This window comes from Rana temporaria, chromosome 7, assembly GCF_905171775.1.
Source record: "Rana temporaria chromosome 7, aRanTem1.1, whole genome shotgun sequence".
Taxonomy (NCBI): Eukaryota; Metazoa; Chordata; class Amphibia; order Anura; family Ranidae; genus Rana; species Rana temporaria.
Genome location: NC_053495.1, coordinates 48236416 through 48250595, shown reverse-complemented (window position 1 = coordinate 48250595; position 14180 = coordinate 48236416).

Here is a 14180-nt window from a genome sequence, read left to right as displayed (position 1 = left end):
ACCTCAGTGCAGTCCTCCTTCACTTACCTCATCCTTCGATTTTGCTTTTAAATGTCCTTATTTCTTCTGAGAAATCCACACTTCCTGTTCTTCTGTCTGTTACTCCATACATTAATGCAAGGCTTTCTCCCTGGTGTGGAGTGTCCTGCTCGCCGCCTCCCTTGGACCACAGGAGAGTCAGGACGCCCACTAACACACAGCTCCTTTCTGTGTCTGCAATGTAGAGAGCGTCCTGACTCTCCTGTAGTCCAAGGGAGGGGGCGAGCACGACACTCCACACCAGGGAGAAAGCCTTGCATTACTGTGTGGAGTAACAGACAGAACAGGAAGTGAGGATTTCTCAGAAGAAATAAGGACATTTAAAAGCAAAATGGAAGGATGAGGTAAGTGAAGGAAAAGTAGGATAGGCTTCTTTAAAGAGAAGTGTTTTCAGAAATTGTCAAAAGATGGATAGATTAGGGGACAGTTGGACAAATTGGGGTAGGGAGTTTCAAAGGATGGGAGAAGCTCTGGAGAAATCCTGGAGGCGAGCATGGGAGGAGGTGACAAGGGAGCTAGAGAGTAGGGATGAGCCGAACACCCCCCTGTTCGGTTCGCACCAGAACATGCGAACACACCAAATGTTCGTGTGAACTTTAGAACCCTGTTAAAGTCTATGGGACTCGAACATTTGAAATCTAAAGTGCTAATTTTAAAGACTAATATGCAAGTAATTGTCCTAAAAGTGTTTGGGGACCTGGGTCCTGCTCCAGGGGACATGTATCAATGCAAAAAAAAGTTTTAAAAACAGACGTTTTTTCGGGAGCAGTGAATTTAATAATGCTAAAAGTGAAACAATAAAAGTGAAAAATTCCTTAAAATTTCGTACCTAGGGTGATAATCCACTCGTTCCCGGCTTCCTGCTCCAACGTTGTCTGTATCCAGCGACGGTCGGTGATCTCCGGTCCAGCGATGAGAAGATCCATCGATCCAGAGCGCAGCCACGCCGACCTTCTCTCACCACTGGACACAGCCCAGCAAATGACGCGGCTGAAGCTGTGACATTTCTTATATAGGGGAGGTAGGGCCACCTGTCTTGTGACCCTGCCCCCTCTGACGCACCCTCTGCTACGTCACTGTGGAAGCGCAGTCTTTCCCCTTGCTGGACTTCCCCAGTGACGTAGCAGAGAGTGCGTCAGAGGGTGCGGGGTCACGTGACGGGTGGCCCCACCTCCCCTATATAAGAAATGTCATTTGCTGGGTTGTGTCCAGCGAGAGAGGAGGTCGGCATGGCTGCGCTCTGGATGGATGGATCTTCTTTTTGCTGGACCGGTGATCACCGACAGTCGCTGGATACAGACAACGTTGGAGCAGGAAGCCGGGACCGAGAGTGGATTACCACCGCTGGATTTGTTTTCTTTATTTTTTTATTAATAAAGGACTTTTTTCTACGGTGTGTGTGTTTTTTCCAACTATTCACACTTCCTTTGTGAAATGGTAGGGGTACCCTATTACCAATTCACATAGGGGGGGCCAGGATCTGGGGGTCCCCTTTGTTAAAGGGGTCTTCCAGATTCTGATAAGCCCCCCGCCCGCAGACCCCCACAACCACCGGGCAAGGGTTGTGGGGATGAGGCCCTTGTCCCCATCAACATGGAGACATCCTCCCCATGTTGAGGGCATGTGGCCTGGTACGGTTCAGGAGAGGGGGGCGCACTCTGTCCCCCCCTCTTTTCTGCGGCCAGCCAGGTTAACGTGCTTGGATAAGGGGTCTGGTGTGAATTTTTGGGGTGGAGTTCCCCTTAAAATCCACACCAGACCTGAAGGGTCTGGAATGGATATTTGGGGGGAACCCCACGTCATTTATTTTTTAAATTGACGGCGGGGTTCCCCTTAATATCCATTCCAGACCTGAAGGGCCTGGTAATGGAATTTGGGGGGACCCCCACGCTATTTTTTATTTTTTTTATGAATGAATTTTCTCTTGATATTATAGCCGCAAGTCCGGTTTTAAAAGCCTTTTTTTCCTTTCAGAAATGACACTTTGTGCAGGGACAGTTCTATGTACTGGAAACATGCGCTATTTCACATGCTAACTTTACACCCCCCCTAGGTACGAAATTTAAAGTAATATTTCACTTTTAGCATTATTAAATTCACTGCTTGCGAAAAAACAGCCGTTTTTAAAACTTTTTTTTGCATTGACCCAGGTCCCCAAACACTTTTTAGGACAATAAATTGCATATTAGCCTTTAAAATTAGCACTTTAGATTTCTCCCATAGACTTTAACAGGGTGTTCCGCGGCTTTTCGAATTTACTGCGAACACCCCTAATTGTTCGTTGTTCGCCGAACAGGCGAACAGGCAATGTTCGAGTCGAACATGAGTTCAACTCGAACTCGAAGCTCATCCCTACTAGAGAGCAAGAGGCCTTGGGAGGACCAAAGAGAGCGGCTTGGTTGGTATTTTGAGAGTAGGTTAGTGATGTAGCTGGGGGCAGAGTTGTGGATGGTTTTGTAAATTATTGTTAGTACTTTGAAATGTATTCGTTGGGTGAGTGGAAGCCAGTGGAGGGATTGGCAGAGAGGGGTGGAGGACACTGAACGATTGGTAAGGTGGATGAGCCTGGCAGCAGCATTCATTATAGACTGAAGGGGGAATAGAGTATGTAATGGTAATCCAATGAGGAGGGAGTTGCAGTAGTCGATAGTAGTTTGTTAATATTATATGGGATTTATATAGCCCCAACAGTTTGCGTAGCACTTTACAACATGAGAGCAGACAGTACAATTACAATACAATTTAATACAAGAGGAATCAGAGGGCCCTGCTCGTTAGAGCTTATAATCTAGAAGGGATGGTGAAATGATACAAAAAGTAATAAATGTGGGGTATGAGCTGATGGAGAAAAGAAATGTACACTTGTTAGGTTTGGGAAGAAGTCTTTCTATAGTTTTAACTGAACAAGAATCCCATTACATAGTGCCATCCTGCGGTGAATGTCCAAGTTCCACCAGCTTAATTTAATCTTGACTTCACCCTGAAATGGAAACCAATCTGGCTAGAATTTTATGCTTACTGATATTTAGACCTCTTATAAAATAAGTATATTTAATTTAAAAAAAATGCATAATTTGGTTAAATCATACTAACAAACACAATTCAGTTTTAATACAAATAATAATAAAAACTGCTGTAGATTGTACAAGTGCAATAGTGATATATTAAGGTAAAGAAAATGGGTTACCTGTTTTATTGGCATGTGTAAACAGGGACTTGTCTCAGTTTGTTTTTTGTAGAGATCCCTGTATCCTTGTATCTTTTTTTTTTTTTTATATCTTTCTGTATTCTTTATTGCCTGCAAATCTTTTGTGTGTATGACCTACACTGGTTAATGTACACACTGTGCTAATTCTATCATTATAATGCATTAAGATCCGTACAGAATGTATATCATATTCAATATAAATAAAGCAATTTTAAAATGGTATTTTGGGATATGACAAATCTAGATGGCAGAGTGGTCTTATACAACAGCCTACAGTATGCGTTGGGTAACCTAAAGAGGAAGTTTTGAGATGCTTATTTCAGGCAATGAAATTGATAGCTCAGAAATGGCAATCGGCCCTGCCCCCGTCCAGTAGGGAATGGGAATGTGGCATGAATGAGATAATTCTAAAGGAAAAAGCGGTATATGTTAGACAAGGTGGTGTAAAGAAATATGATAAGCTTTAAAAACTTTGGTGGGCTATGTAACGGCTACCCGCTGGTGTGAGGGTCTCAGCCGTTGGAGACATCCTTTTCCCTGGCAAGCTGCGATATGCAGGTACCGCCGGTATATCCCATCGAACGCCCTTCCAAGAAACGAGACGGGCTACGTTTGCAGAGTCAAGCAGACTGACTTTATTTGGCATATTTCACCTGCTTATATCTGCTTACAACTGTTACAAGAACAATGACAGTTTCCGCAACCCCTTCACCCAGTAGGGGGCTTCAACACAGACCCCCTGAAACAATGACATCTCCTTGAATTAATCACTTGACCAATCTCTAGACACTTCGCAAACCACTTAACATTTTCTGGCCAGGCACATTCCTTTCTCAATAGAATTCAATTAACCTTTAAAACAATTATCACTCACACATAATCCCCATCAGCATACACCTCACAGGGGCTGTTGCCTCCACAAAAGAGTTAATTGGCTATGCGAAGGGTACATTAGCATTCAGCAGTGAAAGAGACTCTTTGTCCAGTTAACCTTTGAGCTCAGAATACAATGCGGTACATCCAATTGTGACAAGCCATGCAGTTCCTTGTAGTCCCCCTGCATGAAGATTATCGATGTCCCGGCAGCAGGCATATGTTCGTTACACTACTCCCCTTTTGTGGAAAACTCCGGCAGACCCGGATTGATCCTTTTCGGATCAACTTGGGGATGTCCGGTCTGCTGTTAGGGTAAAAGTTCCGTTTGCCTGGACAGTCCGTCGGCCTTCCCATTGGCTTACCAGGTTGGTAGCTGATGGTGACGGTGAAGAATAGAATTCAATTCTGGAACAGTCACTTGCTTTGCTCTCTCAATGGCTCCCAAAACCTGTTGCTGATGCTCTTGGGACAGATACGGCACCACCTGGATGCAAATCCCATTTAATCTTTTGACAATTTCCGCCTGTTTGTGCATTTCAATGTTCAAGCCACGGGACATCTCATAATACATGACATAGTGTCGTTGCATCTCTGATTTCTCACTGGCCAACTTGTCACATTCCCATTTTAGACTGTGATATTGTGCCGGATCTACAGTACATGTCGGGGAAGTTAGTCTTACCCGGTTCTCAGCAGCAAGCGGGTTGATTCCAGCAACGCGGGTGGTCACGGGACAAGCAGCAGCAGGTGTAGGTAAATAAGCCGAAGTCAGAGGGCCAATGTCGTTGCCCAGCACCACCTCGGCAGGTAGGTTGTCCATGATACCAACTGTGGTCTTTCCTGACCCGGCTCCCCAGTCTAAGTGCACCCGGGTGGTGGGTACGCGAAATGCAGCACCCCCTGCGACCCGGACGGCAACTGTGCGAGTGGACACGTTCTCTGGATTTACCAGATGTTTTTGAATCAGAGTGATAGTAGTCCCGGAATCTCTTAGGCCTTGTGCTACTTGTCCATTCACTCGTACCTCCTGACGGTGATGCTGACGGTTATCCGGAGAGGTAGCTTGTATTGGGTCTGCCTCATACCAAATTCCCAGACATTCCTCAGGGCCCCCCTCGGTCTCCAGGCAGTGGGCCGCAGAGGGACGTGATGGAGTGACCTCTGTGTTGGGTGTTGTGCGTCTCCAATTGTTATTTGTAGCTCTCAAAGGGCAATAACGAGCAATATGTCCCGTGTCGCTGCAGTGATGGCACGTCACCCTAGGCGAATCCCGGGGGTAGTTGCTAGGCCCCTGAGGACGTGGTGGGACTGGAGCCCGAAACTCCTAGGCATGGAGTGACGGTTGGAGTACGCGGTTCTACCTTATGAGCCAGCCGTGTAGTACCCTGGCTTACTTTCCTTGTTTCCGCGTACTCATCTGCTAGCCGAGCCGCCTCGTTTAAGTTAGCGGGACGGCGATCTCGTACCCAGTCTTGTATGTCTGCGGCCAGGTCTTGGAAGAAATGTTCCATTAGGAACAGCTGCAATACTTCCTCCCCGGTGTTGGCCTTGCACCCTTGGACCCAAAGGGATGCCACCCTTTGTAACTGGTTGGCCCATTCCATGTGGGAGTCCACAGCCATCTTCTTGGACTCCCGGAAGCGCCGGCGGTAGGCTTCTGGCGTTACGGCATATCGGGTTAGCAGCGCCTTTTTAACTTGCTGATATTGTAAAATATCCTCTGGAGTGAGAGCCCGAAAGGCTTCATTGGCTTTGCCCGACAATTTCCCCGACAAAATGGTGACCCATTGGTCTGGTGGTACCTGGTGTAGTGAGCACTGCCTCTCAAAGTCCGCCAAATATCCATCGATTTCCTCCTCACTTTCTACAAAAGCTTTAAATGCAGTGAACGGTATTTTCTTTCCTGTAGCAGCAGGTGGGGGGGTAGGAACTGCAGGTGTAATGGGCTGTCTCGCTCTTACCAGTTCCAGTTCTTGTCCCCTCTTCGTTTGTATCTCTTCCCTTGCTTCCCGAAACAGCTGGTTGATTAGTTCCACGGACGTTTCTGGATACAAGGATAATCTCCGCTGTACAATCCCAGTAATTACATCTTCTTCGCTGACCGGTGCAAGGGGCTCCGTTCCTTCCATGGATCCATCCATTTCGTCCAGCTCCAGCAGTTCAGCTATCAGCTCCCTCCGTGGTCTGTTGCTGGCGCTCCTACCACGACTCTCCAATAGATCTTTTAGTGTGGATCTTTTCAGCCTGGCGTACTGCGACTCCATTCAGAACTTGCTCTTTGGATAAAAGGACCATCCCACCGCTGCCAACCAATGTAACGGCTACCCGCTGGTGTGAGGGTCTCAGCCGTTGGAGACATCCTTTTCCCTGGCAAGCTGCGATATGCAGGTACCGCCGGTATATCCCATCGAACGCCCTTCCAAGAAACGAGACGGGCTACGTTTGCAGAGTCAAGCAGACTGACTTTATTTGGCATATTTCACCTGCTTATATCTGCTTACAACTGTTACAAGAACAATGACAGTTTCCGCAACCCCTTCACCCAGTAGGGGGCTTCAACACAGACCCCCTGAAACAATGACATCTCCTTGAATTAATCACTTGACCAATCTCTAGACACTTCGCAAACCACTTAACATTTTCTGGCCAGGCACATTCCTTTCTCAATAGAATTCAATTAACCTTTAAAACAATTATCACTCACACATAATCCCCATCAGCATACACCTCACAGGGGCTGTTGCCTCCACAAAAGAGTTAATTGGCTATGCGAAGGGTACATTAGCATTCAGCAGTGAAAGAGACTCTTTGTCCAGTTAACCTTTGAGCTCAGAATACAATGCGGTACATCCAATTGTGACAAGCCATGCAGTTCCTTGTAGTCCCCCTGCATGAAGATTATCGATGTCCCGGCAGCAGGCATATGTTCGTTACACTCTATAAGAGGCATTCATTTTTAAAAAGGGAGGGTAAAAAAATAAGGAAGACGGGATGTGACCTAATGAAATGGGCGTGTAGTGTAAATAAGAGTGAAAGGTGTTGGATGGGAAGACGAGGTGGATGGTTGTGATTGTCGAAGGCTGTTTGGTTGGTGAGGGATGGCTGGGAGAGGAGATTGGAGTAATAGAATGGGGGATGGGCAGAAGATATTAGGGCCCCCCACTTAACAAACATCCGAGAAACTTGTATCTTATAGTTTTACTATCTATTGTCCTGACTGATGGGGGAAGCGGAAGGGGATGAGTGGAGATGGGTGACTGTATGATAAGATGTATAATGAAAAAAGTTTTAATAAAGATGATAAAGATAAAAAAAATGATGCACAGGCATTATGTTCTGAGGTTGAGGAAGGGAGTAACATGAGCCTACAGGGAAAAGAGAACACTGATAAAAAATAGACATGTGCATTTGTTTTCGTCCGAATGCATTTTCGTCCGAATTTCAGTTATTTTCGTTATAGTTTTAACAAACGAAAACGAACATACAGAATAAGAAAACCAAAAGATCCGACATAAACAAATACTTTATTTTCGTTTTCGTTGGTCGAATGTGCCTAACCTTAACTCTATTAGTCCAAGATTATTCTACATAGAGAGAAAAGATTCAACATTATAGGGAGAAAAGATTTGACATTATAGAGAGAAAAGATTTGACATTATAGAGAGAAAAGATCGCTGCTGGAATTGGGTGGGGGAAGTAAAATAAAAATAATGATGATGATGAATGTTATTGGCTGATTGTAACCAAAGAGGAGAAGCAGTAAAATAGCTAGAACTAACTTGAGAATTCAACATGAACGACGAAGATTCGACAAAGCATCGAAAAACATACAAATGTTGAATCTGTCATTAAAGGCTTATAGTGTCTGTTGATAGTTCTAAGAAGATTCGATGGAGCAGCTAAACTGTATGACGCCGCATTCATACATTTCCGGTCAAATGCTCGGCCCATAGACTATAGAAAAATTCTAACGTTTGTTGACTAGTAATAATAATTAATAAATATAATTATTACTAGTCATACAACATTAGAATTCTACTATAGCTTGTAGGCGGAACATTAGACCGGAAAAGTATGATTGCAGCGTTGTACAGTTTCGCTGCTCTGTCGAATCTTCTTTGAACATTCGACAGACACCATAAGCCTTCAATGACAGATTCAACCTTAATTCGTTTGGATTTTCAGACAAATGCAATTTCCAATGAAAAACTAAATAAATAAAAACGAATTTCGGGAGTAACTAAATAAATGTATTTTTCGGACGAAAACAAAATTCCGAAACAAAATATTTCAGTGTGCACATGTCTAATAAACAACCTGTAAGAAAAGAAATGGCTGCACATCCAGGAATTCCGATTGCCTTTTATTGTTCAAAATGATAACACCAAAGACACCAACACAAGGTCACGTAGATGCGTTTCACACAAACATCTTGTGCTTAATCATTACCTGATAAACAACAGATTGACAATCATGTTCCCTCAGCCACAGCGTATTGCCAAGTTGGCTCCAGTAATGACGAGGATGGAGGGGATGATGATGATGAGTTCACTTACTTGACTTGTTTGCCGGATAGAGCAGAGGAGGAAAGTAAGAGGGAGGCACAACCCCAACGAGGCAGCCATCAGATTGTGGGCCACTTCAAACAAGGCCCTAATATCTTAAGCCCTTCCCATATTCTATTACTCCGATCTCCTCTCCCAGCCGCCCCTCACCAACCAAACAGCCTCCGACAATCACAACCATCCACCTCGTCTTCCCATCCAACACCTTTCACTCTTATTTACACTACACGCCCATTTCATTAGGTCACATCCCGTCTTCCTTATTCTTTTACCCTCCCTTTTTAAAAATGAATGCCTCTTATAGCCCACCAAAGTTTCCAAAGCTTATCATATTTCTTTACACCACCTTGTCTAACATATACCACGTTTTCCTTCAGAATTATCTCATTCATGCCACATTCCCATTCCCTCAGCTCAGCTATGTGGGCCTTTTTTAACACATGTGAAGCTGATCGCACTGTTGTAAATTGCAATCTCTGCCATTTGGGTACCACATGCTTGCAAAGGCATTTAACCTTCTACCACTCAGCCCATTGGCAAAGCACCTGAAAGCCACACAATAGGAACACAATTATTTCCCCCCTCACTACTCACCTTTCATGTCTACCCTGCTATATCTCATGACCTCTCAGTAGCCTCCACTGACAGGGATGATAGTATAGCAAAGAGTGGCACAGGTCCTTGCAAAACGTCTGCCAGTGCCAGCAGCACGCCACCAGCTGTGGAGTATAGCAGGCAAACTTCTCTGTTCCAGCTGCATCAAAACAAATGCTCCCTGCCACCCACATACCCAGCATCTAAATTTCAGCTTGTCCAAATTGTTGGCTTTTACAACACCTGCCTTTCCATCTGGTGGATTCTGCCCCCATCCGTGAATTTGCAGAATGTGCTGTACCACAATGGTAGGTTCCTAGCCGCTATTATTTTGAATGCAAGGCCATTCCAGCTTTGTACCATCACGTGGAAGGCAATGTTTTGGTATTGTTGGGCAAGGCAGTCAGCGACAAGGTCCACCTTACTGCTGACACGTGGTCCAGCAAGCATGGTCAGGGATGAAATATTTTGTTCACAGCAAACTAGGTAACTCTGCAACTAGGAAGGATGCAGGGCAGGGCTCAGTGCTGGAGCTTGTTTTGCCACAACGTCGCCATACAGCTGGTGAAACAAAAAGAGGGGTTTGGGACTTTAAATGAAGTGTGTGGGATCACACATCTCCATCCCTATCTATATGCAAGAAAAAGAGGGTTTGGGACTTTAAATGAGGTAGGTCTAGCATGGCTAAAAGATGAGTCAACGTAAGAAGACATGTTTTATTCAATACATTAAAAAACATGACATAGCAAAATAAGTACATGCATGGTAAGCAAGAATATCAATCACATATTATTAACCAGATATTCATAAAAACAAACATAGCAACTTAGAGATGACATATTGAGGTATAAGAAAGTTGGCCATCATAAAGAATCGCTTGAAAAGCAACATGGTGGGGTAACTTGGGAGTGGATGAAATAAACCATCTAAAAAGAAAATGCTGCATCAAAATTGGCCGACGCATATTTTGTGGTTTTCTACCACATCATCAGGTGCAAGTGTACCAATGTCTGTAAAAAAATCATAAATAAATTAATATGGTCCAATGTTACACAATGTTTTTGTCTTCAGATTTACCAAAACTATATAATATGAGGTCAAATCTAACGCCCTGTACACACGATCGGATATCTGATGGAATCTAATCCGATGGATTTTTTCGTCAGATATCCAATGAAGCTGACTTTCATCAGTCTTGCCTACACACCATCAGTCAAAAATCCGACCGTGCCAAAACGCGGTGAAGTACAACACTACGACGAGCCGAGAAAAAATGAAGTTCAATGCTTCCGAGCATGCGTCGACTTGATTCTGAGCATGCATGGATTTTTGTCCGATGGAGTTCCACACAGACGATCAAATTTTTCTATCGGTTTTTTATCCATAGGAAAAATTTATAACATGTTCTATTTTTTTGCACTGAGGGAAAAAAACTATGGGCCCACACATGATCGGTTTCTCAGATGAAAACGGTCCATCGGTCTGTTTTCATCGGACAAACCGATCGTGTGTACACGGCTTAAGAGTTTCAATTTGTATGCAATCAGACAGGCCCTTGCACTACATGGTTTTGGTAAATCTGAAGACACAAATCTGCAAAAAATCTAATAGTGTGTATGGGGCTTATATGTGTAAAGGAGGGGAGAAATGAACTCATCCCACTAAGTACTTTACATGTCAATAAAGTCTAAACCATGTGAACGTGAAAACTTGAGGCTGCTTAAAATGTTCATCCCGGGAGCTGAGGAAGGGCCCCGCACATCGTGATCCCCAGAGAATAATCAATCTAAAAGAAAACCATTTGGGCTCCAATGCTGTAAAAGTGAGTAAATTAGGTAGATTGTTAATACGTGAAGGTATATAATATTGTTAAAAAGTATTGAATAGTAACTGGAGCCCAACACCAAGATGAAAGGTAGATACAAATGAAACGTGGAAATATTTAAAAAGGAGAAAAAGAAGAGTGCAGAGGATATAAGAACAATTATGAAAGCCAGCCAATGCTGTCTATAATCAAACACTTGCTGGCTTGTTTTTTAATGTATTGAATAAAACATTGACTTACATTGACTCATCTTTTAGCCATGCTAGACCTACCTCATTTAAAGTCCCAAACCCTCTTTTTCGTCCACACAGCTGGTGGTGATGATGCCAGATCTGTTAACCCCACCCCCTCCTTCTCCTACTCCATGAACTCCTCTGCTGGATTTTCCTATGAACAACCAGTACCCCCTAAGCGTCCAAGGTGCCATTCAATGAGTCTTTAGCTGGTCTGTCTAGGGGACAGGAACCACACCAGAGTAGAGACTCTTTCAGCTCTGCAGGGGCAGGACCAGAGTGGTTCATGCCATGGAAGCTTGAGCCAGGAATGGTGGTGTACTATAAAGGCACTAAAGTAGACACATGTGCCATTCCTGGCACATGTCCTCAATTTGGTGGTGCAGCATTTCTTAAACAGGTAACCAGGTTTGCAAAATCTAAGGCAGGCCAGAGCAGTCTGTGGCTGAAATTCAGTGGGATTTCCACCTGACTATAAACTGCCCGATTTCTGACATGCCCACCAGATGGAACTCAACTTTGGCAATGCTGCAGCGGCTGCACATGTAGCAGAGGCCATAAATTAGAGCAGAAGTAGGGTGCTACTGCCCAATATGATCAGAAGATTGTTTGGAGCAGAAAGGCAGTCTCACAGCTGCAGTAGAGAAAAGATGGTCCGCAACTCCTTGCTTGCTCTTTACAATCTTCAAAATATATTGATTCGATTGATATTAGCGTGAATGCACAGGACGTACGGAGATATAAGCAAGAGTTTCCATTTATTTGGAAAGATATCGAGATAAAATATTTGGGAGTTAATATCACAGCATCCCCTGAGCTAATTTACTTACAGAATTTTATCCCGTTATTAAATGATATTAAAATAGATTTAAAGAGAATTGCATCTAGACAAAGATCTCTACTAGGGAGAATAAATTGTTTTAAAATGTTTATTCTCCCTAAGATATTATATAAAATTCAAATGTTACCAATCGTATTACCGGGTGCTTACTTTAAAATATTAAAACAGTTATTAAATAGGTTTATATGGCGGAGCAAAAAACCGCGCATAAGTATGGAAATATTAATTAGAGATAAGGAACATGGTGGTTTGGGGGTACCTGATATTTACACATATTATACGGCCATTCACATGGCACGGGTGGTTGATTGGGTTAGAGATAACAATGAGAAAAGGTGGGTTAGATTAGAAAGTTGTTCAAACAAGTCACTGTTAGGAAAAGAGATTTGGATACCGCCACATTTCAGACAACAAAATACGCACATGCACACGATCACATTGGCATCCATGTCCATATGGGATAGGATACACAAAAAGCACAGATGGGGCTTTAACTCCCCATTAATCCCTCTATTTGACACAAATTTTTTTGCACCAGGGAAAATAGGCCTGTTTGGTAACTGGATTAAAAAAACAGATGCACAATTAAAAGATATATTAAAAGACGGCAAAATTCTTACCTACCAGGAATTAAGTAAAAAAAAAGAATTGTTTGAGCTGAACAGGTGGCGATATATGCAGCTGACGCATTTTGTAGATTCCTTCCCCTCCCCCCCGAGGTCAGATAGAAATCTGCTCCCTTTGGAGCGTTTGTGTTTGGCACCAAAAGGAAGGGGCGGGATCTCCTCAATTTACAAAATTTTGATGGGATTGAGGGATCCCGGTTTCCCTCCTTATATTAATAAATGGGAAGAGGAATTGGAAACGGGTAAAACCGAGTTAGAGGTCAGGAAAATATTAAAAAAGACGCATACTAGTTCAACTAATTGTGCATTGATCGAAATGAACTTCAAATGTTTAGCACGGTGGTATATAACCCCGGCCATAGCACACCGTTATCGAGATGATACCTTCAAATATTGTTGGAGGGGCTGTCTCGAAGTGGGTACTATGTCACATATATGGTGGACCTGCCCAAAAATTAAAACATACTGGAATAACGTATTATTAGTAATTGAGGAGATAACCGGAATTAAAATACCTCCTGATCCATGGGTCTGTCTGTTCCACGGGACAGAAATGTCAACCAAACAGTACATGAGAACTTTACTTCCCCACGTACTAGATGCAGCAAAGAGTCTGATCCCCAAACAATGGAAGGACCCTATGAGCCCAACAGAGAGGAGCTGGTTTTGCAAAATCAATGATATATATTATGCTGAACAGCTCAGATACATGGGAGAGGAAGGAGAAGGAGGATTTAAATTAAAATGGCAGGACTGGGTTAATTTTAAACTTTCACCAAGGTATATAGATAGGATGATATAGTGTAAGAAGTATAACGGGCAAAGAGAGATACAATATGAGACAGAATTTCGGAGATAGGGGAGGGCGGGAGGGTGGGGTTAAGGGATGGGGGTGGAATGAGGGTGGGATGAGGGTCTGTTCGGCTAGGGGAAATTAATGTATTCATTCACGTATTTAAGTATTTTTTTTCTCTCTTGTATATTTATCGACATATATTTAAATGCACTTTTGCAATAACAAAATAACCAAAAAAAAAAAAAAGTTTCCCACCATGATGTGAACTAAGGAGACTGCGAATGAACGCAAATTGATTAAGTCTCCTGATAGTTCTCTGAGGCGGAACAGAAAAAAAGAAAAAAAACAAAACAAAATATATTGATTCTCCATAAAAGACACATACAGCAGATGTAAATGCGCCCGCAAGGCTCAAACGCGTTTACATCTGGTAAGGAGTTGTAGACCATCTTTTCACAGATGCAGCAGAGGGTCATCAACGAGTACTTGTGTGAGTATGGCACAATGCCAGGCTCAGGAAAGCTCAGATTTTTTTCTCCACACCAATGGCTGCTGATAAAGGATGCATGCAGTGTGC